The sequence below is a fragment of the Alligator mississippiensis genome, chromosome 5 (genome assembly GCF_030867095.1).
Source record: "Alligator mississippiensis isolate rAllMis1 chromosome 5, rAllMis1, whole genome shotgun sequence".
In the NCBI taxonomy this organism is placed as follows: Eukaryota; Metazoa; Chordata; order Crocodylia; family Alligatoridae; genus Alligator; species Alligator mississippiensis.
Window position 1 is genome coordinate 89,123,236 of NC_081828.1, and position 26,271 is coordinate 89,149,506.

The 26,271-nt window shown below is 42.9% G+C and overlaps 1 long non-coding RNA gene across 1 annotated transcript in view; it reads right to left on the bottom strand.

Annotated features, from left to right (window-relative positions):
* The window catches only part of LOC132250639 (uncharacterized), a 62,762-nt gene that overhangs the window by 13,115 nt on the left and 23,376 nt on the right, over nt 1-26,271 (bottom strand). The window contains exon 2 of the long non-coding RNA XR_009462236.1: nt 13,325-13,401. This is a non-coding gene — a long non-coding RNA (uncharacterized LOC132250639). The remainder of the gene's footprint in view (nt 1-13,324; nt 13,402-26,271) is intronic.

Below are 26,271 nucleotides of genomic sequence, written 5' to 3' on the forward strand. Positions count from 1 at the left end.
TCCACCACATGCACATGGCTTCCCCTGCCCCCTGTGTCCCACTTCCCACAATCCTAAGCAGCCCATTGCAGGCTGGAACTCTGCCAGTTTGCAAGGAAATACCTGTGGTTTTCTGAGTTTTTCTCCTTCCCATGTTTTTCCACGGCAAACAGAAAACACAAATCACTGGTCATTACACACACTGCCTTTCTGAGATCCACTACTTCTCCTTCACCAGTAGGTAGCTGGGGAGAGCATATATCTTGGTCAGTTTGTCCTCAGAATGACCCACAAAAACCTTACAGATGTGTACAGTGATGTTGCAGAAAAAAGTGATAGTACATTTTCTCCTCCATAATTTGGTGGGACCTGAAGCAAGACAGTGAACTTATACATCTACAAGGTCACAGGGAAAAATGCTTTGTCTCCAGGAAAAATGCAACATCTATTTACAGCCTTAAATCATCTTAGGACTAACTGATATTAAATATTTGTGTCAGTAGACTAGAAGAGAACATGAGACCACCACTACTAAGGTTTGCAGTTTGTCTACTGCTTGGAAGAGTGGTAAATAATCAAAAGACAGTGATATACAACTGTCTAAATAGCTTGGTAAACTGGGTGCAAGCAACTCCCTACCCACCCCTCCCCAGCCCTCCCAAAAATAACCCCAATGTGTGTGTGCATGCACACACGCACGCGCATGCACACACACACACACACACACAAATTCAAGAGAGCCAAAAATAAGCAATTAAGATCAATGTAAGCCATGGTCACAAGGTGGGGATTCTATCCTAAAAAGAAGCGACTCTGAGAGTGTATCCAGACAAGCATGCATATGTGTTTCCCCAGGGACAAATAGAAATGGCACATAGTTGTGCAAGTAGTACTTGTTCCCATGGAATGTCCATGCACACATGCTCTGACATCCAGTTAATTGCCCTGGGTGGGATAAGGGAGGCTAGGGCCAGCGCCTGGACTGGCCCAGTAGTCTTACCTGGTGTCCTGGGGATTCAGCAGTGGTGATCTGGCATGCAGACCCTGGCCAGAAGCCAGAGTGTGGATCCAGCCATCCAGGCTCCATTTTTGGGCAGCACATGCTGCCACTATGTTCACTACCTGACTTTTTTAGGAGTGTTTTTTTTTACACTAGTGTCTCCTAGTGTCAAAATATCCTGCTGTGCTGCTAATTAGCAATGCAGCAAACGCCTACATGTGTGGTACACGTGGTTTATGGCACTGGACATCAGTCTGTGGCACCAAGTACGCAGTCACAGTCATCTGGACACACCCTAAAAGACTGGGGATTCTGGCTAGTAGGCAGCTGAATATGAGCTTTTGTATAATGGAGACACTTAGAGGATTAATTAAATCCCTGAATACATCAACTAGGGAGGTATGGAGTTGCCATTCACACAGCCACTGCTAAGCAGTTCCATGCTTCAAGAAGGATGTTGAAAAATTGGAAATACTATAGGAAGCATATGCCTTACACTGAAAGACTCCAGGAGCTCAGGCTATTCAAGTTATCAAAGAGAAGCTGGTGACTTGATCACTCTATAAGTATCTACACAGGGAATGTAAATTTGATAAATGGTCCTGTTTAGCAGAGAAAGAAATAACTTTTCCTTAGATGTAGAAGTTGAAACTAGACTATTTCAGACCAAAGATAAAACGCACATATTTTTAACAATAAGATTAACTCATAGAATAGCCAACATGGGACTCTGTATCACTAGAAGTATTTTTCTAATGGAAGATATGTTCCAATTCAGACAGTAATTAAGTCACAGAAATTTTGATTGGAGACGCCTAGTCTTTTAGCTATCTGGTTCATATAGAACATTAATGGCTTCTGACATGAAGTCATTGTTAAATGAAAAGCTGTGATAATACCTTTGCCACCTACCCTCATGCTGTCCTCTACCTGAAGTTTCAACTAAGCTTAACCTAACTCACAATGATATTTGTGATCCTGCTTTATCCTTATTAGGTTTTGTTTGACTTCATTAAATGATGTCCTATACATGGTTTATGGAAAAAAATAGAATTCTATATCTATATTTTAAATCTTTATGAAATGCATGAGTGGGGTGAACTGACCTAACATTCCATTACCCAGAATAGGACTGTTTATATGAGAGATCATTTTTTATTAAATACAACACAGTGGATGCATTTCATGGACAGTTGCTACTGCACAGTCATTTAGTACTTGCTTAAACTGTTACTGCATAGTCCCAGTGCCACACAGGTTGTTTCCAATACCACTGTGGAGTAGCTCGTTGCTCCTGCACAGTAGCGTCAATGTCACAATTCATGACCATCAACGCTATGTCACTGTAGCCCACTGCTATGGTGACATAGTATCTCATGTAGATGTGCCCAGTCACTACATTTGTCATGCCTTTTCAGTGTTGAAAATATCTTTGTAAACACACAAAAAACAATGTTTTTAAGTGACCTCTTGTATCTTAAGAGCTTTGTTATAGTGCTTGTCAAGTGTATGCTTAGGAAGAAAAATAAAATGACAAAAGAGCCCTCCGATTAAAAAAAATTATTGTGCTGGATCTTCTGAAGAAATTTATTTGAGTGGATTACAGTGTAGAACTGGCCCATTTCCAAAGAACAGTTATCACAGTGGGAAAGACTATAACTTGTAGCTATAATAATATCTCTACAGGCATGATAAATGTATCTGTGATTGGACCAATTGGGATTTCATGGTCTGAAGCATCATGAATTTGTCAGTTCTGTTCAATTGTTTCCAGCGAAGTGACTCCATCATATTGTTCATGTTATTTGAAAAAAAAAAAAAAATCAAAATGAAAGGGTCTAAAATTAGATTGTGTACTGACTCCAGGCAATTGGTCCTTGTCCAGAATCATTTTCCTATCTGTTGATAGATTCTTGCTCTAATATTCACAACCCATTTGTGGCTAGTCACAGTCCATTAACCATCTGTTCCTCTATTAAGCAACTTTCTTTTATAATATAAGTATTTAATTTTAATAAACTTTATCTGCTAAGCATTTATCTTACACATAATAAGGAGCTATTTCGAACATGGTCAATGGGGCACATAAAAGCTATAATATTTTTGATTGAATATCTTATATATATGGAGGAAAGTTACCAGAATAGCTTGAGACTCTGAAAGTATTTAAAATGAAATTATTTAAAATAAATAGTATTTCCTTAATTTTTCCTTCAAATAGAAGTGCTACATTCTGAAGTAGATCTCTAATTTTACAGGGCAGTACTACAACGTGAAACAAAAACCTTTTTGAGCCTTTTTAGCTTATTTTGGATGACACAATTTAACTTAGTTTGATACAGCTTTTATGAAGGACCTTAAATGTATTATGCAAATTACTGTGCTCTCTACAACGCAGCTCACTGACTATGCGAGTGGTTGTGTATAATTCTGGTAAACATGACCAAAAAAAAAATCTTAATAAAAACAATGCTAAGTTTGCAAAGTCAAGCAGTCAACATTTAGGAAAAGTTGCATAGAAATTTCCTAGAACAGGGTCTGTGTCACTTTACATAAGGGCCAAGTACAGAGTACTTTTTACAGAGTAAAAAAGCCCAAGGTTGAATTGATTTAATCTTTGCAGGTTGGTTTAAACTCTAGATTGAACCAATAAGCAAGTGAACAGATATTCACTTTTGATTCTGGAAATGCAGCCATATGACTGTAGTGGCTCAGGCCAGAAGCCAGAGGGTTTTAGAGCATGCCTCCCTGCTTGCCTGGAGCAGATAGCTTGGGCCAAGGCTAGCTCACTTGCCATGTGAGGGTAGGCTTACAGGGGAGACGCAAGGCATCTTGAGATGCTAGGGAACTGTGAGTTAACTTTAATCTAAAAGGGATCTGGGAAAAAAAGTTCAATAAACCGATTTAACCTAAATCAGTTAAGTCTGATACTACATGCATGCAGGTTGATCTTAAACTGGTTTTGGCCATTATGAAAACAGTGTATGTGCACTGAACTTCAGTTATGTGACAGATTTTCAATCACTTATACTAGTTTATGTGTAATTTCTGCCCCTAGTTAAAGTATCCCCCTTCATTTTCCTTCCCCTGTTCCTATCCTTTGTATTCTAATCACTGCTTTCTATTTAGCAGCTCTGCGTCTTTCAGTCCCTTCACAGCATCTGAAGTAAGCCCTCTGTTTATGACAGCTCATGTCATACATCTTTGATTTAATCAGTCTTTAAGGGTTCAAATCTACCCTGCCTTCTGCCTGACTTTGTACTAATATGGCTAAATACCTCTCTTTACCTTACTTAGCCATACTTATGCCTATACATTATTAAATAGTTTTAAACAGCATATCCACAACGCACAGGTTCCATAGTTTGTTTGTTTTTTCCATAGGTTCTTCATTCAGGCCTATATAGATGAATTAGCTTGTTTAATGTAGAAAGCTGTTGTCTATAGAATGCCTGTTTCATTTGTTCCACAACTTACAAGACATAGTAGAAAAAGAAAGGACAAATCTCATGGTTAAAGAAACTGAATGCTTTCTTAGAGAACATGTCTCCATCTTGATCTCTGCCATTAAGTTCAACATGATACTATGCAAAATACTTGACACAAAATTTTAAGAGGTGGTTATTAATTTTGTGCTCCTCGTTACTGGGTGCCTATATTCAGACCATAGTGTCTGATGTGAAGAACTGTGGAGCACTCACAGCTGCAGTAAATTCAAAGACAGCTGAGTTTTGAACATAGGAAGAGCTACTTAGCATTAAATACTCTGAAATATCAGAACCTAGATATCTCAGGGCAAATACCCATATTACAGATAGTTTTGACCTCAATCTTAGGTCACTACCTCAGGTCACCATCTGTAAAGTGGTGATAATATCAACTCTTTTCACAGGGGATGTTCTGAAGATAATTTATTTATATCTGTGAAATACTCAGATACTGTGGGGATAAGCTGTATTGGAAATTGCATGAGAAAATTAGTCTATATTCAGAATAGGGTTTGAATGGCATGTGGTAAATAAAACATGGGTTCACACACTGAACAACAATACATTTACATCTAAATATATAGTGACCTGAGGATACCATATGTAATGACCATACCATATGTATATGACCTGACAAACTGACCTAAGATTAAGGTCAAAACTATCTATAATATAAGTATTTTCCCTGAGCTATCTAGGGCATGTATACATGTTTGTAGAATAACATTTGTCCTGGAAAATGAATCAAGCAGGGACCCCTGTTGAAAACTAGTATATGATAAGAAGATTCAACCTATTGTAATCCAGATGCACAAGTGGGGCAAATTAGGATTGCATTTAATTCTTGCATTTCCTAAACCTTGGTTATTTGGTTTTGCAATCCTAATGTTCTTTTAAGATACTTTTTCTGTGTAATTTTCTAGGCTAGATTTGTTAAGTGGTTTTTAAGCAGCCAACTGGAAAAAGATATACATCATATTTAACATCCAGATGGGTCATCATCAGAATGGGAACATTTAGACCCATCACTCAGCCCTTGTGCCAACAGAGCAGTTGATAGCACTGGTGAGATGGAAGCAATACACTGCCAGTGGATTTTGCAGGGATTTCCCAACAATATAAAAATGGTGAGACATTGTACTGTCTAGAGGTTCCCAGTTAATTTCAGGATTTGGGCAATAGCCTTGGACAGTCAGTGCAAACCAGTGTGTGCAAATCAAATTAACTCAAAGTTTTATTAATACTAATTGAAGCAATTGCTGTCTTCTTGCTACTGGAATTGCCAGCTACCTATACAAATTTGAAGAAAACATTTCTTTTCATGAATTTAATACTATAATATTGTCTTATTATTGTATAATGTCTATAATGCAATAGTATATCATCATATCCATAATACCTTAAACTTACTACAATATTCAGGTCCCCAGATGTTGTAAGTTGGCTTAGCTCCTTTAACTTCAACAGAACTCTGTTGATTTACTTGGGTTAACATTGTGGCTAATTATCTTTAAGTTTAAACTAAAAATTAAATGAAATTACAAAATTCTTTAATAACCACGAGAATAATTAGTATAAGACTTGTATCTGAATAATCTCCTACCTCTAGAGAAACATCTGTGCTAACCTAAAATGTTCTATAGGTAATATTAATGCAACCACAGTAGATCCATAGAACAGTATTTTATTGTCATAGCTGTTCAGGTTAGAAAGGGAATAGCCAAAGACATATTTTCTTCATTTACAGGGTATGTATCAATTAAATCAAATTGTTATTGTTAAAGATTAGCAAATAGGGTATTTTTTTTCCAGAGTTGCTATAGTAACACAGTACAAGAAGCAAATCTTTAAGGCAACATTTTATTTGTGTTGAAAGGTACTGCATATGAAAAGAGAGAGGTTAAAAGCCCTTTCACTAAACCATTTACAGTACATTTAAGAACAGGTAATAAAACTGGCAGAAGTTCAGTTTTGATTCAGGTTCTTTTCCTGAGCAAAATGCAAGATAAAGCTGACCTTGTAAAAGACTGAGCCAGCACTGTTCTAACCATGTTCAAATGTAAGAGAACACAAATAGTATTTTACTTTCATTCCATTTTACACGTTAGTTTGTGAAGTTCAGGAAAAAAAATGACAGCCCTAGAGAAGAAAGTCTCCTGCATTCTGATGTGGTAATACCAAATGTTTGTTTTCAGAAGGACAGCTGAAGATTCAGTACCTTGGAAACAGCATGGAGGAAAAGCCTTTGCCACAAGAGCTACGTAGTCCAGGGTGGGCAAAACATGGCCTGTGGGCCAGATCTGGCCCACTAAGGGATTTTGTCTGGCCTGCGATGGGACCCATGGTCCCACCCAGCCAAGGTACAGGGGACAACTTGGGCCATGGCATGTGTGGCTGGTCCTGCAAGCCCCTAGCAGCCCTGGCAGCAGTGGCTCCTTCCAGCTACCACCACTGCCAGACCTGGCCCCACTGCCCAGGCACCAGGACCATCTGCTCTGCACTCACCTGCATGTGGCTGGGCAGGTGGGATGGGGCCATGGTCAGGGGGGAGAAGTGTCTGGAAGTGGGACAGGAGGGGCTGGGATCATGAGGCAATATCAGACAATAGAAGGGGAGCATCACCTCCTTTGATCTATTAATCATGCACCTGCTAATGCATGACAAGGTCCGATTGGCCTTGTTGATGGCCTCATTACACTGCTGGCTCATGTTCATATTGGAGTCAGTTATGACTCCAAGATCCCTCTCTGCCTCCAGGCTGCTGAGAAGGACACTCCCCAACCTATAGGTGTGCTGGGGATTCCTCCCTCCCAGGTGGAGTACCTTACATTTATCTTTATTAAATTGCATCCTATTTCTCTCTGCCCATTGATCCAAACTGTCCAGGTCAGCCTGAATCTGCTCCCTGCCCTCTGGTGTACTAACTTTGCCCCATAACTTGGTATCATCAGCAAACTTGGAGAGGATGCTGTCCACGCCCTCGTCCAAATCGCTGATGAAGATATTCAATAATATTGGTCTGAGGACCGAACCCTAAGGGACCCCACTGCCCACCTCCCTCCAGGCCGAGAAGGAACCATCTACCACCACTCTCTGGGTGCGGTCCCTAAGCCAGTTGGCCACCCACCTGACGGTGTAGGCATCCACTCCACAGTCGGCTAGCTTCCCAATGAGGATAGGGTGCGAAACTGTGCCGAAGGCCTTTCTAAAGTCCAGGAAGATGACATCAGCCTCAGCTCCCGTGTCCAGGCAGTGTGTGACCTGGTCATAGAAGGCTACAAGGTTTGTCAGGTAGGATCTATCTGTGACAAACCCATGCTGGTTTCCCCTCAGCATCGTTTCCCCTGCTGGGCCTGCACAAATGTGTTCTTCGATTATTTTCTCTAGCATCTTCCCAGGAATAGAAGTAGGACTGACTGGTCTAAAGTTACCCGGCTCATCCCTTCTCCCTTTCTTGAAAATGGGCACCACATTGGCCCTACTCCAGTCCTCAGGGACCTGGCCGGAGCACCACGAGTGCTCAAACAGCTGTGCCAGCAGCTCAGCTATGACACTGGCCAATTCTTTCAGCAGCCATGGATGGAGGTCATCCGGGCCTGCTGACTTGCACCCATCCAGCTCCTCCAGGAGCTCCTTAACTATTTCAGAACTAACTGTAGGGAGACTGGTGCCATATGGACATCCGTCAGTGATCAAGGTGGGGGAATTGGCTTGGTCGGTACATAGAAATACTGAAGCGAAGAAATCATTGAAGAGCTCTGCTTTTTTCCCCACGTCAACCACCAACTGTCCTGATTTGTCCTGCAGGGGCCCTATGTTGCTCTGAGCTTTCCTTTTGCCCGCTATATACCTGAAGAAGGACTTTTTATTGTCCTTGATTGTTGAAGCCAGCCTGAGCTCAAGCTCCGCCTTGGCCTGTCTAACTGATTCCCTGCAATAGTGCGCCAGGGAGATATATTCCTCCTTGGTGGATGCTCCCTGCTTCCATTGCCTATATATATCTTTCTTTGCCCCCAGACTCTCCTGGAGTTCCCTGCTCAGCCAAGGGGGCTTTTTTGCCCCCTTACCTCCCAGATCCAGATCCTGGACCCAGTCCTGCCTGCCTGTCCCACTCCCAGATGCAGCTCTGGGAGCTGTCCATGGCCCAATCCTGTCTGCTTGGCCATGCACCCTGACTTCAGGAGTCCCAGATGGTCTCTATGGAGACCCCGGGATTGCAGGGTGATGACAGTGCAGGGCCAGGTCCTGGGGCAGAGCCATGATCTGCTCCCCACATGTCCCTGCCTGTAGAACCAGTGTCCATCGTAGGGGTGTGCAAAGTGTGGCTCTGTCCCAAGACTCAACCCTGTGCTGTCACTGCCCCACAATCCAAGTGCCAGGCCCATCTACTCATCCTGCTCCCCATATGCCCACAGCTCCATCCCAGCTTCCCTGCCTAGCAAAAAGGGGAGGTGCTGACATGGTTGTTGGGCTGCCAACCCTGGCTGTGGCAGCTCACCAAAACTCGTTAAGTAGTCCTTGGGACAAATAAGTGCTCACCCCTGGTCTAGTCATATAGTGGGCAATTTTAGAGTAAGGCCATTGGTACTACCACCACAGAAATTGAGTTGATGCTACTAATGGTAGTAAACAAGGTTCTGATTTCTGCTTGAGTTTTCACTGCCTTATGAATTACATAACAAGACATGCAAGTCTTTCTGCTTTAATGTCTAAGAATAAGTTTGTCAATGTAGGCACAGGACTGCATTGGGCTATCTCCATTTTTTAAATGCCCTTGTCTGTTGAGGAAACATTTCCTAGTGTACTTAGGTGTTCCTGTACAAAATATCACCCTTGACCCATTCATATGTGACCTAGACAAGAGACTGGACAAGCACCTAGCTGGGGTCATATGAACCCAGCACTCTTTCTTGCCCAGAGCAGGGGGTCAGACTTGATGATCTGTTTAGGTCCCTTCCAACCCTAACAACTATGAAACTATGAGACCAGTGTATAACATAACACACAAGCTGCTATACTTCTTTAAAGGGTACACAATGCTTTTCTCATGCAGGATAAGACAGGATAGAGAATCTAGGTTTGTTGACTCTGGACAGTTCCTGTTTTGGTACAAGGGTTAGAAGCTCCTTATGGCCTCCCAATATACTATGTCCTTTAAGAGCTCTGCAGAAATCAAACTGTAAAATACAATCAGCTGAACTGCAGTACAATCTGTGTAATGTTTTAAATGCTCTGGCTTATTCTAGGTAACATCTAGCTAAGTCTTCTGAAAAACTCAGCCCTTTCCCCCTTGGTTGGAACTCTTTGTGTCCAACAAGGAGTAGAAAAATTTCTAGATAAGGACATCTAGACAATAGGATAAAAAAGCTTTCATTTAGAAAAAGAAAATCCATAAGATATGTGCTTGCTGGGTTGATTCTTTTTCAGAATAAATGCCTTTATTCTAACTGAACTCCATCTGAAAGGTTAAATGTTGGTTAGGTAAATAATTATCTAAGAGAGTTGAGGCAGAGATGATCCTGCCTTCAGCAAGAAGTTATAGTAGATATACTCCTAAGGTCTCTTTCAGCTCTACTTTTCTATAATTCTACAACTACTCAAAACTTTTAATATGGAAACTGTCTCAAATCCTCTGCCCATAGCATGAGAGAATCAACCTGGCAGAGCTAGATCCATCAACAATGAAAATACTGTGTGGCTAAATGCTGTAGAGAAACATTTGTGGTGGGCAGAGACAAGATTTAATTAAGTATTATGATTTAGGATTTAGAAGACAAATAATGCAACACTAAACTAACATGACAACTAAAAATTAGTTCAGAGCCTAGTCTATAAACTGGTGCAATTGAGTGTGAAGAGCTTGAGCAAGAAAGTTCATCTGATTTCAAAAACTAATTTATCTTTAATAAATTGAGGGTAATATTAATTATGAAAGTACTGACATTTTCATTTTAAATATATATGCAATTTTAACATAATATATTCAATATTATATATGATATTAGTAAAAAAATAAAACATAAAAAATCAAGGCAGATTAGTCAGAATTATAGAATACTAAGATTGAAAATGACCACAGGAGGTCACATAGTCTAGTGTAGGATGACCTTTTTTTGCCAGGAGTGCCACACATTAGCCCTCCACCCTCCTCAAGTGCCACTCTGATCATCTTCCCCTGCCTGAGCTCTGCTTTTTATTCCCTGTCCTATCTGACAATGTGCTGCCTGTCTCCTCCCCTAACCTGCAACATGTTACACGCAGAAGCTGTGCAATGCCACTTGTCGCAGGCATGCCACAGGTTGGCCATCCTTGACCTAGTCCAAACCCCTGCTCAATGCATGATTGTCCCTGACTAAATCATTCTTTTAAAAATGTCCAAAGATGGAGATTCTACAGCCTCTATGGGTAGCCTGTTGCAATGTTCCACCTTTATAGTAAGAAAGTTATTCCTAATATCCAACCTAAATTTCACTTGTAATTTAAGACAGTTATTTGTTTTGCCCCCTGAAACCACAGGGAATAGTAGATACCTCCATCCACTATCCACTTTTCAAGTACTAGAATACTTATCAAATCAACTCTTAGTCTTTTCTTTCCCAAACTCTATAGAGGTTTCCCTTGCTTTATGCTGTACATGTGTTCCTGGAAAATGGCACATAACTTGAATTCGCATAAAGGGAACCCACTTTACATTGTAACAAATTTGTTCCAAGACCTCAACTGTACTGAACCCCAGGACCCATTTCTACCACTTTTGTAAAACGAGTTTGGTACTCACCAACAGCAGACAGTACAAATAAACACAGGGTTGTGGTGAAAGTTACCATAACAGAGATGGCAACAACAGAAACACACATCACAGACAAGCAAGGAGCACAGATCCACACAGGAGACTATATTTTGGTGCATGTCACTCCCACAGTGCACTGAACAAAGCAGCTGAATGCTTTGGGGGTTTTTTTGCAACAAAAATGTTGGCTTATGGCCAATTGTGACCCATAGGTCCTTTTCTGCAGTACTGCTCCCCCATGCTTCTATGGGATGCTCCATCTACTCCACCATCTCAGTGTTCACAAGCCATGCCTGCTACCTCAAGGTATATAAAAGAAACATTTAAAGCTGTGTCTATGGCCAAATTGCTGATTCTCCAAATCAGCATGTAATCTTCAAATTCGGATTTGGCCAAATCGAATCAGAACAGTGATTCGACTCAATGAATCGGATCACTGTCCCATGAACTGGCCCGAATCCGAATCAAATATGGCCCGCTTTGCATACCCCTAATGTCGTAGAATCATACAAGTAGGGTCGGAAGGGACCTTGTAGAGCTTCAAGTCCGACCGCCTGCCTGGGCACGAGGGAAATTGGGCTCAAGTGACCCCAGCCAGGTAGGCATCGAGCCACTTCTTAAACACTCCCAGGGTAGGAGCCAGCACCACTTCCCTTGGAAGTTGGTTCCAGATCCTAGCCGCTCTAACTGTGAAGTAGTTCCTACGGATGTTTAATCTAAACCTACTCTCCAACAAATTGTGGCCATTATTCCTTGTTATCCCGGGGGGCGCTAGGGGAAACAAGGTCTCCTCCAAACTCTTCTGGTCCCCCCTAGTGAGTTTATAGACGGTCACAAAGTTCCCCCTCAGCCTTCTCTTGTGAAGGCTGAACAGGTTCAGGTCCCATAGCCTCTCATTATAGGGTCTGCCCTGCTGTCCCCGGATCATGCAGGTGGCCCTCCTCTGGACCCTCTCAATGTTGTCCACATTCCTCTTGAAGTGGGGTGCCCAGAACTGGATACAGTACTCCAGCTGTGGCCTGACCAGTGTTGCGTAGAGGTGGAGGATCACCTCCTTGGCCCTACTTGAGATGCACCTATGGATGAACAATAGGGTCCAGTTAGCCCTGCTGACCGTGACCTCGCACTGTTGGCCCATGTTCATCTTGGAGTCAATGATGACTCCAAGATCCCTTTCTGCCTCTGTGTTCTCAAGAAGGGAGTTTCCCATCTTATAAGTGCACTGCTGGTTACTACTGCCCAAGTTCAGCACCCTGCACTTGTCCGTATTGAAACGCATCCTGTTTTTGTTAGCCCACCCTTCCAACCTATCCAGGTCTTTCTGCAGTCTTTCCCTCCCTACTAGCGTGCCCACCTCATCCCGAATTTTCGTATCATCAGCAAATTTGAACAGGTTGCTTTTCACCCCATTGTCCAAATCGCTGATAAAGAAATTGAACAGTGCGGGCTCAAGGACCGAGCCCTGGGGGACTCCGCTGCCCACTTCCCCCCAGGTCAAATATGACCTGTCCACCACCACCCTCTGAGTACGACCCTTCAGCCAATTAGCAATCCATCTGACTGTGTAGGCATCGATTCCATAGTCGCCTACTTTTTTAATGAGGATGGGGTTGGATACAGTGTCAAAGGCCTTGCTGAAGTCCAGAAAGACTACATCCATGGCGACACCTGCATCCAATGCTTTTGTGACCTGATCGTAAAAGGCAATCAGGTTGGTCTGACATGACCTGCCCCTAATGAAACCATGCTGGTTGCCCCTGAGCATCATCCCCGATGCCAGCCCATCACAGATGTGCTCCTTGATGATCTTCTCAAAGAGTTTTCCCAGGATTGAGGTAAGACTGATGGGCCTATAGTTGCCCGGGTCCTCCCTCCTCCCTTTCATAAAGATGGGGACCACATCGGCTATCTTCCAATCATCTGGCACCTGGCCCGAGCACCACAAGCGCTCGTAAAGCTGTGCCAAGGGCCCAGCAATAACCCCTGCTAGCTCCCTCAACACCCTGGGGTGGAGAGCATCTAGACCTGCTGATTTGAACACATCCAGCCCCTCCAGAAGCACTTTACCTCGGTCCTCCTCAACCTTAGGTCTTGAGGCGTTCTCCTCGAGTCCGTCTTGAATGACGGTGGGGGAGTCCTGGTCCCTGCACAAGAAAACGGAGGTGAAGAATTTGTTAAAGATGTCTGCCTTCTCCCCTGGCGCAACCACCAGATTGCCCAGCGCATCTTGCAGGGGCCCCACATTTCCTGGTGCCTTCTTCATCCTCCCTATATATTTGAAAAGCGAGTTCACTTTTTATTCATGTTTTCAGAGCTTCTGAGCCCTTAATGCAGCCTCCTTAAAATACAGCCAGCTCTCCTGGACTCCTTTTCCCCCTTATACTGGCCCCCCAGGGGATTCCACCCACCAGCTCCCTGACTTTGTTAAAGTCTACTTTTCTGAAATTGTGCATCTTTATTCTGCTGCTCTCCTTCCTTTCTTTCCTTACAATCTTGAACTCTCAGAGCTGCTCTAATTAAAGTGGCCAAAGTGTCTTATGTATCAGTGTCCCACACTTCAAAAGTGGTAGTGGGGGCTCATTGAACGAGTTTTAATTAAAGCATCTCCACCATCATTTTGAAGTGCAGGGACACTGATACACAAAATGTGGAGGGCTTGCATGGTAATTACAACACTCCAAAAGAAATGATTAGTCAAGTCAACTCTGATGTGCTGTAATTACAACACATTGGAGCAGCTTCCTGGCTCATGTACAGGCACCCTATGACCCAAGTATCTTCCACCTTCACCTTCTCAACTAGATTTCTCCCCATTTGTGGGCAGCAAATCAAGAACTTCTCCCCTAGTTGGCCTCTAGATTTGATGCAGGGATTACTGGGAGAAATTCAGGAGCATTTGTTATGTAGGAAGTCACCCTAGATGGTCACAATGATTGTGTTTAGTCTTAAAATTTATACATCTATAACTCTAGGAATGCCAAGTATTTCAGACAAACATGATGCAGAGCTCAGTGGTTTTTAGAGCTTTACTTGATTAATCAAGAAGCAGTGATGAGCTCTGGGTAGTAGGGCTGTGTCATGTTGGGCAATTTTTTGCATTCCAAATGCAATCATGAGTTCAAAGAAAAAAAGCTGCAACTTGTAAAAGTAGGAAACATAAAAAGTAGCATAACAAAGGGGAAGAGGCAAGATGTCATGCTAAAGAAATGTTTCATGGCCTTACTTGTGGAATCTGTAAAGTAGCCATGGAACAACAGAAGGGACAAAAGCACATCTGGTGATAGAAAGAATAAAGGAAAAAAAATAACACACTCCTAGGCTGAATCTTTATAATTATTTTAAAGTGTGTTTTGTTTTTTTTTTTTCATCAATTCTGTACCAGATGGGATTTTTTAATGAATAGATCAGATCATAAGACACTTTTTAAATGAGGCTGATGTTACATGAAACTGATGCATTTTGAATTTGAAACTTCACTGAAATCTGTTACAAATTTTATACAAAAAATCCTTATTTTTTTGCACAGCTTTATACAGATATAATACTGTATTTAATTTACAATTCACTTTATTAGAAATTACCAGTCTCTCTTTTCTCTGCAAATAGCTTCTGTTTTTACTCAAATGCACTTGCTTTTCACATATGCCGAATACCTGAAAGGAATTTTTAATCTGTTTACTCAGAGTGTTTACTCTCAATTACTCACAATGAACAAGTTATGATCATTTAATGTCTGAAATTTAAGCTACTCGGGCATTACATGATATCACATTATCTTACAGAACCTTGATCAGTGCAAGTTTCCAGTGCAAATAATCAGATTTAAGAGTGCTCATTGATAGAAAAAAAGCAACAGAGACATAAAATTAAAACCATATATATGTATATGGTGTTTTAATTTTATAGCTTCGAGTCCCTTCAGAAAGATTTGAAGCAGGATTATAGGCATGTATATATGCATGATCTCAGGACAAAAAGCTTTCTTCTAGGACAAAAGCAATGTCTGTTTTTAACTTTTTGGCATATCCAGACAAGCCCACATATACCTCTTGCCACATCTCAAAGCAGTTTGAGACATGGCAAGAGGCACGCTGGTAACAAAAAAAATCCCATTCCCTGCACTGTATATTTGTAGTGGGGGTTCAAAATTATTTTGATACCTGGATATCCAGGTATCAAAATAAAACATGGGGGAATAAAGCAGGACAGGGCATGGTCCAGGACTATGCCCTGAGGTAACCAGAGGCTCACGTCCTCCAAAGAGGTGCTCTGGTAGCCAGCCAGAGCACCTCTATGGCTGCCCCTTGACCTGGTGCTGAAGCGTGCTGCCTGCCTGTGCAGGGCACACTGGTGCAGGCTGCAGGGACCTCGACCTGGGCTCCACTCCAAGTAAGTAGGAAGTGGGGGGACCGTGGTGGGGACAGCTCTGGAGGGGTGGGTCCCCCGCCTGCCCCTGCATGGTCCCAGCCCCCTGCACAGCTCACAGCTCACTGGCAACAGAAGTGGCCATCAGGGCACTTGGGGCCTCGTGGCACAGCCTCTCTGCACAATGCAGGGCAGTATGGGTGGGCCCTGGCTGCCTGGCACTGCCTGTGCCATGTTGCACAGCCCTAGCCCAGATGCCTTTGTGAATTCACAGTGAACAGTTTTTCATTTAATAAATGACACTAATTGGCAGTCTGGTTGGCAACCTCAGAGAGAACAAGGGTATTGACCCACTATAATTAGAGAACTCCTACAAGTCAAAGTTAAGGTACAATGGTAAACTATCAAAATAAATTTGTGACATAGGAAAAGTACAAATAAGAAAACTTTTGGTTACATCAATTTAACATCCTTTGAGTACTAAAGAAGAAAAAAAAAATCTTGTTATTTAGGTTCACCAGTAAAGAGAAACAGTTAATTATGATCTCATAATATATACTTCAGAGGGACTTGAAGCAGAATTATAGATATGTATGTTTGCATAATCCCAGAACAAAAAGCTTTCTTCTAGACAGAAAGAATCACACACACACTCTTCTTAAGTCAAAGGTAAAGGTACATATCTAGGTTAAACACATATATAAATAGAAGCTTTTGCATCTGGCTGCAAGCAGACATTTCATCTTATTCAGGATTGATTGTCCCAGTATTGGGCCAGGATTAAAACTGGCATGGCAATCTTTTGGGCTGCATTGCTGCTTCTTTGCCCGTAGGTGGCCAGAGAGAGACCACAGCATAACCAGCTTGGGCCTGGAGTGAATTGCAATAACTGTAAAGATGTAAAACAGGATATCTGAGGGAAAAAGTGCATGTGTGTTTCATAGTTTCTAGGTTTGTAGGGTTAGAAGGGACCTGAACAGATCATCAAGTCCAACCCCCTGCTCTGGGCAGGAATCATAATACCCCAGCCAGATATCTATCCAACCTCCTCTCGAAGACCCCAAGGTAGGGGAGAGCACCACCTCCCTTGGGAGCCCATTCCAGAGCCTGCCAGCCCTAACCATAAAGTAATGCCTCTTAATACCAAGCCTGAACCTACTGTCAATCAATTTGTGGCCGTTATTCCTTGTTATCCCAGGTGGTGCCTCAGGGAACAGAGCCTCACCTATTTTCCACTGATCCCCTCTGGTGAGTTTTAGGTTTATATTCCTAAACCTTGGACATGACATTTCAAATTTCCTCCACATTCAGAGTCTTAAACATCTTGACTTTTTTGACTGCACTTACTGAATTCAATTTTTCCCCCCAAAGTTTGCTCTTTTGAAATTGAGAACCTTCATTGTATGCCTGTTTTTTTTTTTCTATTCTTCCATTTTGTTTAAATTGATTTAATTTGTGATCCAAGATTATTTTCTATGACCAGCCCTTCTACAATCTCATTATGTTATCAACAACAAAAACTTAGCATAATTTGTTACTCATTAGTTACTGTGTGTTAGAAAATAAAATGATAGCCAATATATCCAAGTATATTTGAGCTTTTCCATTATAGGTAGTATTTGTTCTCCAGTCTACATCTGGGAAGTTAGTCTCCCATAAAGATGCAATTCCTGGTAGAATTTGTCTTTTACATGATGCAAATTTCTTTCCATAGCCAAATCTCATGTTAATAGTCCATAGCTGGATCTCAGAAGACTGTCATGTACTATTGTTTTATTTATGTTATCCTTTCTTGGCTTTTTTTTTTTTTTTGGGGGGGGGGGTATATAATTTCATTAAGATAGGATGGTTCTCTACTCCTTACCTTCTTTTCAAGCTTTCCCCAAAACAACTGTTAGTGAAACACATAAATGCACTCTTTCATAACTCAATGAGAAGAGAGGAATGGTGTGTACTTTGATGTATTGTTGGATTGGAGATAGTTTTACTTAGAAATGGCTGAGAAAGATTTGACTCTATCAAGCAGGCATACTAGTAATTTGGTTATAGGATTTATTGTGGAAAGTTCTTAAGAAATCAAGGTTCTTATAAACCAATTTGTCCTAAAGTCTACTAGCCATTAAATAGGCAGAGTGACTCTCCTTTTATTCCTGGAATTCCACAGTGTCTCTTATCAAACTTCCATAAACTGCTTCTGGTACAAAAGAGAGACAGTAGGTTTTATAATTTGAACATTGCCACAGGTGATTTATAAAATGAGGATTATTTATTTAAAAGTCCTTCGTTTATATTAAATTGTAATACAAACAACAAGAAAGCCTCACTGATCCCTCGATAATACAATTCATAATGTACAGTGCTTCACTGTGTATTCATTTAGTCTGAATGCAACACTACTCTGCTTAGCTTAAATGTTAAACATGCACATAACTGCTAATTAAGGCATGGCTCCTGGTCCCACTGGGGTTTTAGGAGACTTGTATTGATTTCATTGGGAGGAGAACCATGCCCAAACTATTGTTACATTTCCCAAAATAATCCTGACTCATGTTTTAGCACCATGTAATTCTTACTTTCTGCTTGTTTGCTGGAGGCAGCAGCTCTACACCTGAGAAATTATTTCAGTCAGAGAAGCAAGCTCACTTTTATTGGTGGTAGACATTCTTTCTAAAAGAAATGGCCCTACATCTCTTTCTCCAGCATCTGTCAATGCAATCAATTAAACATCCTGTGACATTTATGACTACATTATGTGTAAGACTATCCTGTGATGCTTGTGACTCCCAAGCAGTACATACTGATAACAGACAAAGGAAAAGAAGTCATACTATGAATATGAACCATATATTTTCATGTACTCCTAGAATGTTTTGTATCAGATTATTCATATATACATTCCTTGGTGCTTATATTCAGTCTCTCTGCACATGGTTTTACACAGGTTCTTTATGTTTTTCATGAGATTATCAATTGGAAAATAAAATTTATGTTTTGCAAAACAAATGTTGAAGTTTCAAAATGTGTTTTGTGCCTAACCTGGAAGGAAAAAATGAGAGCAAGGCTTCGCAAAATCTTTAGTGAAAAGACACAAGAGCTCCACCTTATGCAAATCAAGAACTTGGGCTTTTATATCCACATAAGTGCCCTACATACCAGTTACCTATTGTGAAGGGAACATCTCATTTTCTCTTTCATTGCAGGATTTTGAAAAGGGCCCTCAATGGCCAAAAGCATTAGCTGGGTCTGGCTTCGGTGAGAGACACATGGGTGAAAGCCCCTTGTGCCCCCATGAGCCCAGGACCCCAGCAGACCCTGACCCGATCCCCAGAGTGGAGCAGTGAGGTAAGTGAGGCCCACAGTGGTGGGCATTAGGTAGTAGGGGCAGCTGAGTGGTGCCAAGGAGTGTCATGCCCCCCCACAGCTCCTACTTAGCCCACCCCCCAGGGAGCCACATGACTGTAGGACCCGGGGCCTGAGTTTGCATAGGAGGGCATGCAAAAGGGCTATTGGCAGGCACTCTCAGTCATGGGTTGCCCCTCAGATGCCCCATGCATGGCACAACATAACCAGGGCAACGGAACCCCCAATCGAGGAAAGTCCTCTAGTGCTGGACATCAGGTAATGGGAATAATGAACCAACCCTCTCCCCCCTCCAGGGAGGGACCGGGAGACCCTGGGAATCCCCTGAGTTATTGGGAAGCTGGGAAGGTAGGGGATCCCCCCCCACAGGCAGCTGCTCAAGCCTGCCTGCTAAACTGCAGCAATGGCAGCAGCACCTGATGAAGACCACGTAGGGGCAATAGCACCCACCTGGTCTCCTACTTATACAAACACCAAGGCAGCCATTCAACCGTGGTCACCCTACAATATGGTGATGGGTACGCGCTGCACCCCTAAGCTTCCTGGACTGGATGGGCCACCCTCCCCAGTGCCTCAGAGGCCTCCACCCAGACAAAGCCTATGGTTTCAGCCTCCATGCAGATAGAGCCCTTGACTCCAGGCTGTGGGGGCTGCCTGGCATATCTGCTGGATGCTGGGATCAGGGGCATGAGTGCTCCCACTTGTAGGATGTGCTCGCTGGTGGAGACCCTGGAGGGCCAGGTGAGGGAGCTACAGGACAAGATAGACAGGCTGCAGATTATCAGAGAACATGAGCCAGAGATGGATGCTTACTGCCAGGCCCTGCACCTGGGGAATGATACCACAGAGACTGGGCTGAAGAGTGGGCATGAACAAGACACCCCAACTGATAGCAGATGGAAATTGGTCACATCAGGACTGAAACCACAACTTGCATCAGTTATCCCACCAATAACCTTGCACAACAGCTATGGAGCCCTCAGAATCTGGAATGGGCTTCCTAGGGAAGTGGTTCTCTCCCCTACCTTGGGAGCCTTCAAGAGGACACTGGACAAGCACCTAGCTGAGGTCATCTGACCCCAGCACTCTTTCCTGGCCAGGGCAGAGGGTTGGACTCAATGACCTACTGAGGTCCCTTCTGACCCTAACATCTATGAAGATAACACCATTGATGGATGATGCACCCATGCGGGATCAGCCGACCTGAGCAAGGAAACAATGTAGGGTGATAGTCATGGGAGACTCCTTGCTGTGGGGCACAGAGGGAGCCATTTGTCATCCAGGCCCCTTTCCTCAAGAGGTCTACTGCCTTCCAGGAGCCAGGATTAGAAATGTTATGGCAAGAATCCCTAAACTGGTCCACCCTACTGACCCCATGCTCTTTGTCTATGTGGGCATCAACAATACAGTGAGAGGTAGCCCTAGGAGGATCATGAGAGACCACAAGACCATGGAGGTGAAGCTCAAGGACCTAGGAGCACAAGCAGTGTTCTCTGCAATCCTTTTGGACAGAGGTTATGGCCGTCGGAGGGAGGAGTGCATCGAGGAGGTCAACTGAACTCTTAGGAGATGGTGTCATCATGTGGGTTTTGGATACCTTGACCTTAGTACACAGTTTAACTACAGCAGTCTACGTGTAAGGGATGGTATTCATGTCACAAGCAGAGGGAAGAAGCTCCTTATTGTGAGAGTTGCTTACTTATTGAGGAAGACTTTAAACTAGGCGTGTCTGGGGGCTGGGGCAAAGGTTCCACTGCTGTACATGAATCCATTAGCCACAATGACACATGAGAGGGCGTTCAAGCAGTGGACAACCAGATAAGTACTGACATCCCGAGACACAGGCGGCGTGACAGAAAACCTGAAGTGAGTAGGGGAGAGCTCAGGTGTCTTTATGGGAATGGCAGAAGCATGGGGAATAAACAGGAAGAACTGGCAATCCTTCTGGTTAATGAGGGATTTGATCTGATAGGGTTGACAGAGACTTGTGTAGGGCAAGCAGCATGCAGGCTACAGGGACCCACGGCAGAGACCCCCTCCCCCCCATGCAGCAGAGAGAAGCAGGGCTCAGCTGGTGCCACATTGCATGGGTGCAGCCTGGCTCAGCAGGATGCTGGGTGCAGTCTGGCAGCTCAGGACTGCTCTGGCTGTCACCCAGGGCCAGTGACACTCAGCCCCAGTGGCAATGAGCTGCCAGATGTTGTGTGGCATTGCACGGCCCCTTGCCAAGCTGGGCCGCACCCACACAATGCAGCAGAGACAGTGTGGGTGCCAGGTGGCTGGGGCCGGGGCCAAGCCTTGCTGCCCTCCACTACCCCATGCCATGTGCAGGCACTCTGTCATGAGGCTCCAAGAGCCCAGAGATTGCTGCTGCTACTGCCAGTGATTGCAGGCTGTCCAGGGGGTGGGGGAAGAGATGAAATGGGGCCAGGCAGAATGAGCAGGGGGCAGCTAGGGGAATAAGTGGGGGCTAGGGGAACAAAGTGGGGCCCCCATGGTACACTCACCCCTCTTTCAGCCTCCCCCAACTCCTACTTATCTGGCACAGAGCCCAGGTCCCTGTAGTCTGCATGCTGCTTGTCCTGCAGAGGCAGGCAGTGTGCTTCAGCACCAGGGTAACAGCCAGTCATAGAGATGCTCTGGCTGGCTACCAGAGCAGCTCTCTGGAGAACCCGAGCCTCTGGTTCCCTTAGGGCATGGTCCAGGACCCTGCTTTTTTCACCCAGGTTTTATTTTGGTACATGGATGTCCAGGTACCAAATGTTGAGCCAGTGCTCATATATGCAGCGAAAGGAATATTTTTTGTTCCCACGCATGTCTTGTGGCATCTCAAGGGGATTTGAGATGCTGCAAGAGGCACGTGCATGCCCATGCGGATGTGCCCTTAGTGGGTAAATTCAAGCTAGACAGAAGGAAAAACATTTTTTCTGTAAGGGTCGCCAGAATCTGGAACACACTTCCAGCAGAGGAGGTACAGTCACCCTCCTTGGAGGTGTAACACCTGTGCTGTGGTTAGTAAATCAAATAGTTCCAGGGTGGTGCTCAGGACTAGTAAAGACTTTTTTTTATTTTTAATTTTAAAGATTAGGAAAAGTGAAAGGCGAGTGAAATTTGAAAAAAAAGAGTACATAAATGAATTAGGTTCCTAAGACTAAGAACAGATGTTACATTTGTCCTGGTATGTTATTCCTTTGTTTGTCCTGAAAGAGAAAAATCCACAACAAACTGGTATACACATTGCCCTTCCAGTCAAGGTTATGTGAGCATCTGAATGCACTGCCGCTTTTCTGCTAATCGATTCAATGATTTAGTCCTAGTACAACTATTCAGATGCGTTTCACAATGTCTTGCAACAAATAGTTACCATTTCTTATCCTGTGAATCCTTTTTAGGACTTCTCCCAGGACACCAGGCATAGATGTCTGAATGACTGCACCCAGTCATTGGATAAAATGGTTTTTTCGGGGACAAATGTGACAGATATTTGTAGCCCAAATCTTTTCATGATGTCAGGGACCCATTGCATTAGGCTCTGTGCATATACATAGTAAAGACTTTGTTATATAGTCATTTTGGGTGCTCAAGGAGCATTTATCCCCTGGATTATCCACATATTAAGATGTGTAAACTATTTTTAAGCATCCTTTAAAAATCTTTAAGTTATGACACTCCATAGAAGGTTTCTCTGCAATCTGTGTTACCCTGCTCATGTTCTACCGACCTCCTCCACCCTACCCCATCCCCTTAGATAACCAGGCCAAGTTTCAGTCCTTCAGCATCCCAGGATTCAATGTCCCCCCACCCTCCTGTAATGTGTGGACAAACTTTCCACTCCCTGAATTCTACTGCCCAGGGGCAGTTCTAACACTAAAGCCTCCCTCTCCCATCCCAGAGGTATGACCTAGCCAGACAGCTCGCAGGGGAACACAGCAGTCTAGAAAGAAAGGATAGGGAGGGCAAAGAAGAGAACAAAGGAGCCAGATTGGAGTCTCTGTGAGCTGGGCCTCCCCTCCTGGGACAGGGCCAGTGTACCTGTGAGCTGGGGCTACCCAGTCCCCATCCTTATGGCAATCTATTAAAACATGAGGCTCTTTAATTTACTTCTTTTTTCTTTTTTTTTTTTTTTTTACTTCATTTTATCCTTTAGTGGTTCCCACAGCCAACTTCTCTCATTTCACTACCCAGCCCCCATCATTAAACTCTCCCCCTTCCAGCCCCATACTTCTGCCTCCACCAACCAAGCTCTCAAACCTACCCCCACCTACAGCATAGATAGAAGCATGTTCTGGCTCACCAGTCATCTAGTGGCAACTCATAGCTGTTGTTCCTAGTCAGGCCTCTGCTCAGTAGCCCCCTAAAGGCAGGTCACAGCTGTGCAGGTAGGGGGCAACCAGAGAAGGCTTTTAGCTCCAATGCGTGACTGTTCTGAACTTGAGCTAACACTAATCAACATCTGAGAAGCTTTTAGTGTAATGTATAACAAAGCCCTAAGAGTTCTTTTCCTGAAGGCTTTGTAACCCTCACAATAAGGATTGGAGAAAAGGAATATTATCCCAATCTATAAAGGGAGCATACGGCACAGAGAAATCAAATAAGTTGTCAGGGGTCCAACAATAATTCTATGGCATGGCCTTTTCATATGGGAACTATACTTTGCAGAAGCCTTGGCACCACTAACTGGCGTGACATTTGCCTTTATCAAAACAAAGTGCTGGTACTGTACACATGATGCTAACAAAAGGGGTAAGGGTTCACAGGATGTGTAAAACTTGGTGGTGTTGTTGCCAGTAGGAAAGCCAGCCATAGAAATAAAATTCACACGGGGGGGGGGGGGGGGGTGAGAAAGATTTTACTGAATTGTAACAGTTTGAATTTATATGTAAGGGAGATATTTCTGTGGCATCTAGTTGGATGCTCTTGGAAGTAAATCATTCTGAGGGGCAGTAAGACCTTGCTGTAGCACCGCAAAAGCTAAAAAACAAAATATAATAATCACTTCTGTTCAAAAACACAATATTTTAAATAAACAGACCAGAAAAGTATATCCCAGACACTGACACCTGAAGGATTTTTTTTCTTTTAGGGCATGACAATATATGGTTGCATTTGCTGCACATTTTCATCTAGTCATCTCCAGTTTACCCGAGTCAGACAAAAAATTGACAGAAATTAAAACTTGCAAGGAGTCAAGATCCCCATTTATCCTCATTGCTGGAAACTATCACCTGCTCTTTGGCCAGAGGAAAAAAGAATATCTTCAGCCAGAAGTGGCAGAGCTCTAAACATTTCATGTGGAACTAACAGATAGATGAGATCTGGTCTCAAAATGTGAGAAGCTTTGTGGTGTAATGATGCTCAAGATGGAAAATGATGATATTAACTGTTTCAGAACAAACAGATATAGAAATAGAGCTATGCCATGTGCACAGAGCTGTTTTGGTTGGATATGGAAGAGATAGTAAAAAAAAAAAAAAAAAAAAAATTGTGAAAGGTCAATTTTTTTCTCTAAACTTTAATAGAGAAAAAAACCCAAAACAAACAATTTGAGAGAGGTAAGAGGTACTTTCTAATCCATCAAGTAGATCTTTGAATTATTCTGGCTTCTCATGTGGCTTAGTGTGTATACACATGCACACGTGCAATTTTTTTTTTTTATATGTTCAAGTATCATCCCTGCCTGTTTGCTGGGCATTAGTCTTTCAGGTTAATACAGACTCTTCTCTTGACTTCAGTACTTTTTGCTTCTATCAGAAATTTTTATTTTTGGGACATATGACAGCTCTGCAACTCCATTTTTAGGCACAGATTTTTTGCTGCGCTGTGTTCCAGTAAAAACTGCCTTAAAAAAGAAAGAAAAGCAAAGTTTGTTCTCCCATTCCTTTCCAAACACTTTGATTTAAATTGGTCACAAATACTGTGTTGTTTTATGTCTTTTCCTCTATACCATGATACATGTGTTGTCGGGAAACATAAAGCTGACGAAGACTATTCAACTGGTGTACTTGGAACTTAAACTCCATTATAAAATGTGTAGTGTCCAAACACTGGGTTAACTATTGGGATTGACCTGTTCACTCAACATATTTCTATTGTTTACTTATGTTTTTATTCTTTGTTTCCAGCTGATACAAATCCAAAAACAAATGAATCCTTAACAGCGAGACAATCAGACTGACAGGTAACAGTGTAATTCTTATCTATACATTACAATTTCCTCAAATAGGAACTCTGCTCAATATTTACACTTCTTCTACTACTCTGTAAAGTTTATTCTGTACACGTGGGCTACAATGAACTTGAACACACACTATTTCCTACTGCTATTCTCAGCTTCTAAAAATGAAATTGTAGTACAACTGAAGACAGGAATTTCTACGATCTGGTTCTGTGACAGTGGTAAAGATGCCTTTCTCTGGCATGAGTTTGAACTTGGTTCTGGATTTTTACTAACTATGCTTTTGACCCAGTTATAATTGGTTGTTCAAGAAGAGGAACTTAAAAAAGTGAAGTGGACAAAATGCTTGACCCATTGCTCTTTCTTGGGCTATTAGCTATGGACTCTAGTACCTTCAGTAAAATTGCCTAGTAGACCATTTATGCTTGGGCTGATCTTGGAACTTTTCTGATTGGAAGAAACTGGGGCCAATATTGCCTCAGATGGCACTAGGGAGGTTGGGGCCAGCACTTGGGCTGCTTCCAGTAGCCTTATCTAGGATCCTGGGGGCCTCCTGGGACTCCAGCAGCAGCTACCATCTGGGTGCGTGGAGCCTGGTTGGCAACCAGAGGGCAGCTCTAGCTGGCCAGGCTCTAGTTTCAGGCATTGTATACTGCTGGCAGGTGCACAGTGTTCTCCCTTTTTTTTTTTTTTTTTTTTTTTGGGGGGGGGGGGGGGAAGGGGGTATTAAGATACCAGGAAATCTTGGTATCTAATCTTGCCACTGCTCTGCAAATATGCAGTGCGGCAAGCTGATTTACATGTGCCATGGTCATTTTGTACTGCCTCAAAAGTCTTTCAAGGCACAACAAAGCACAAGTTCCCACTTCATGATTGATTTCAGTTGCAGTTAAGCATAAAAATACTTTTTACAAATCTGGTCCTAGCTGCCTAAGCTTACAATTACAAAAAAAACTTAAGACCATCTGTAACAGTACTCTAGAGTGACTCACAGTCTGATAAAAGTCTAACTGTAGGTAGCAAACTAATTTAAGTTAGAAAGATTTAACCAACCCACTCACACTGGGCAATTTTGTAACTCATCTCAACCACAATCAGTGCTGCTATCGGCAGT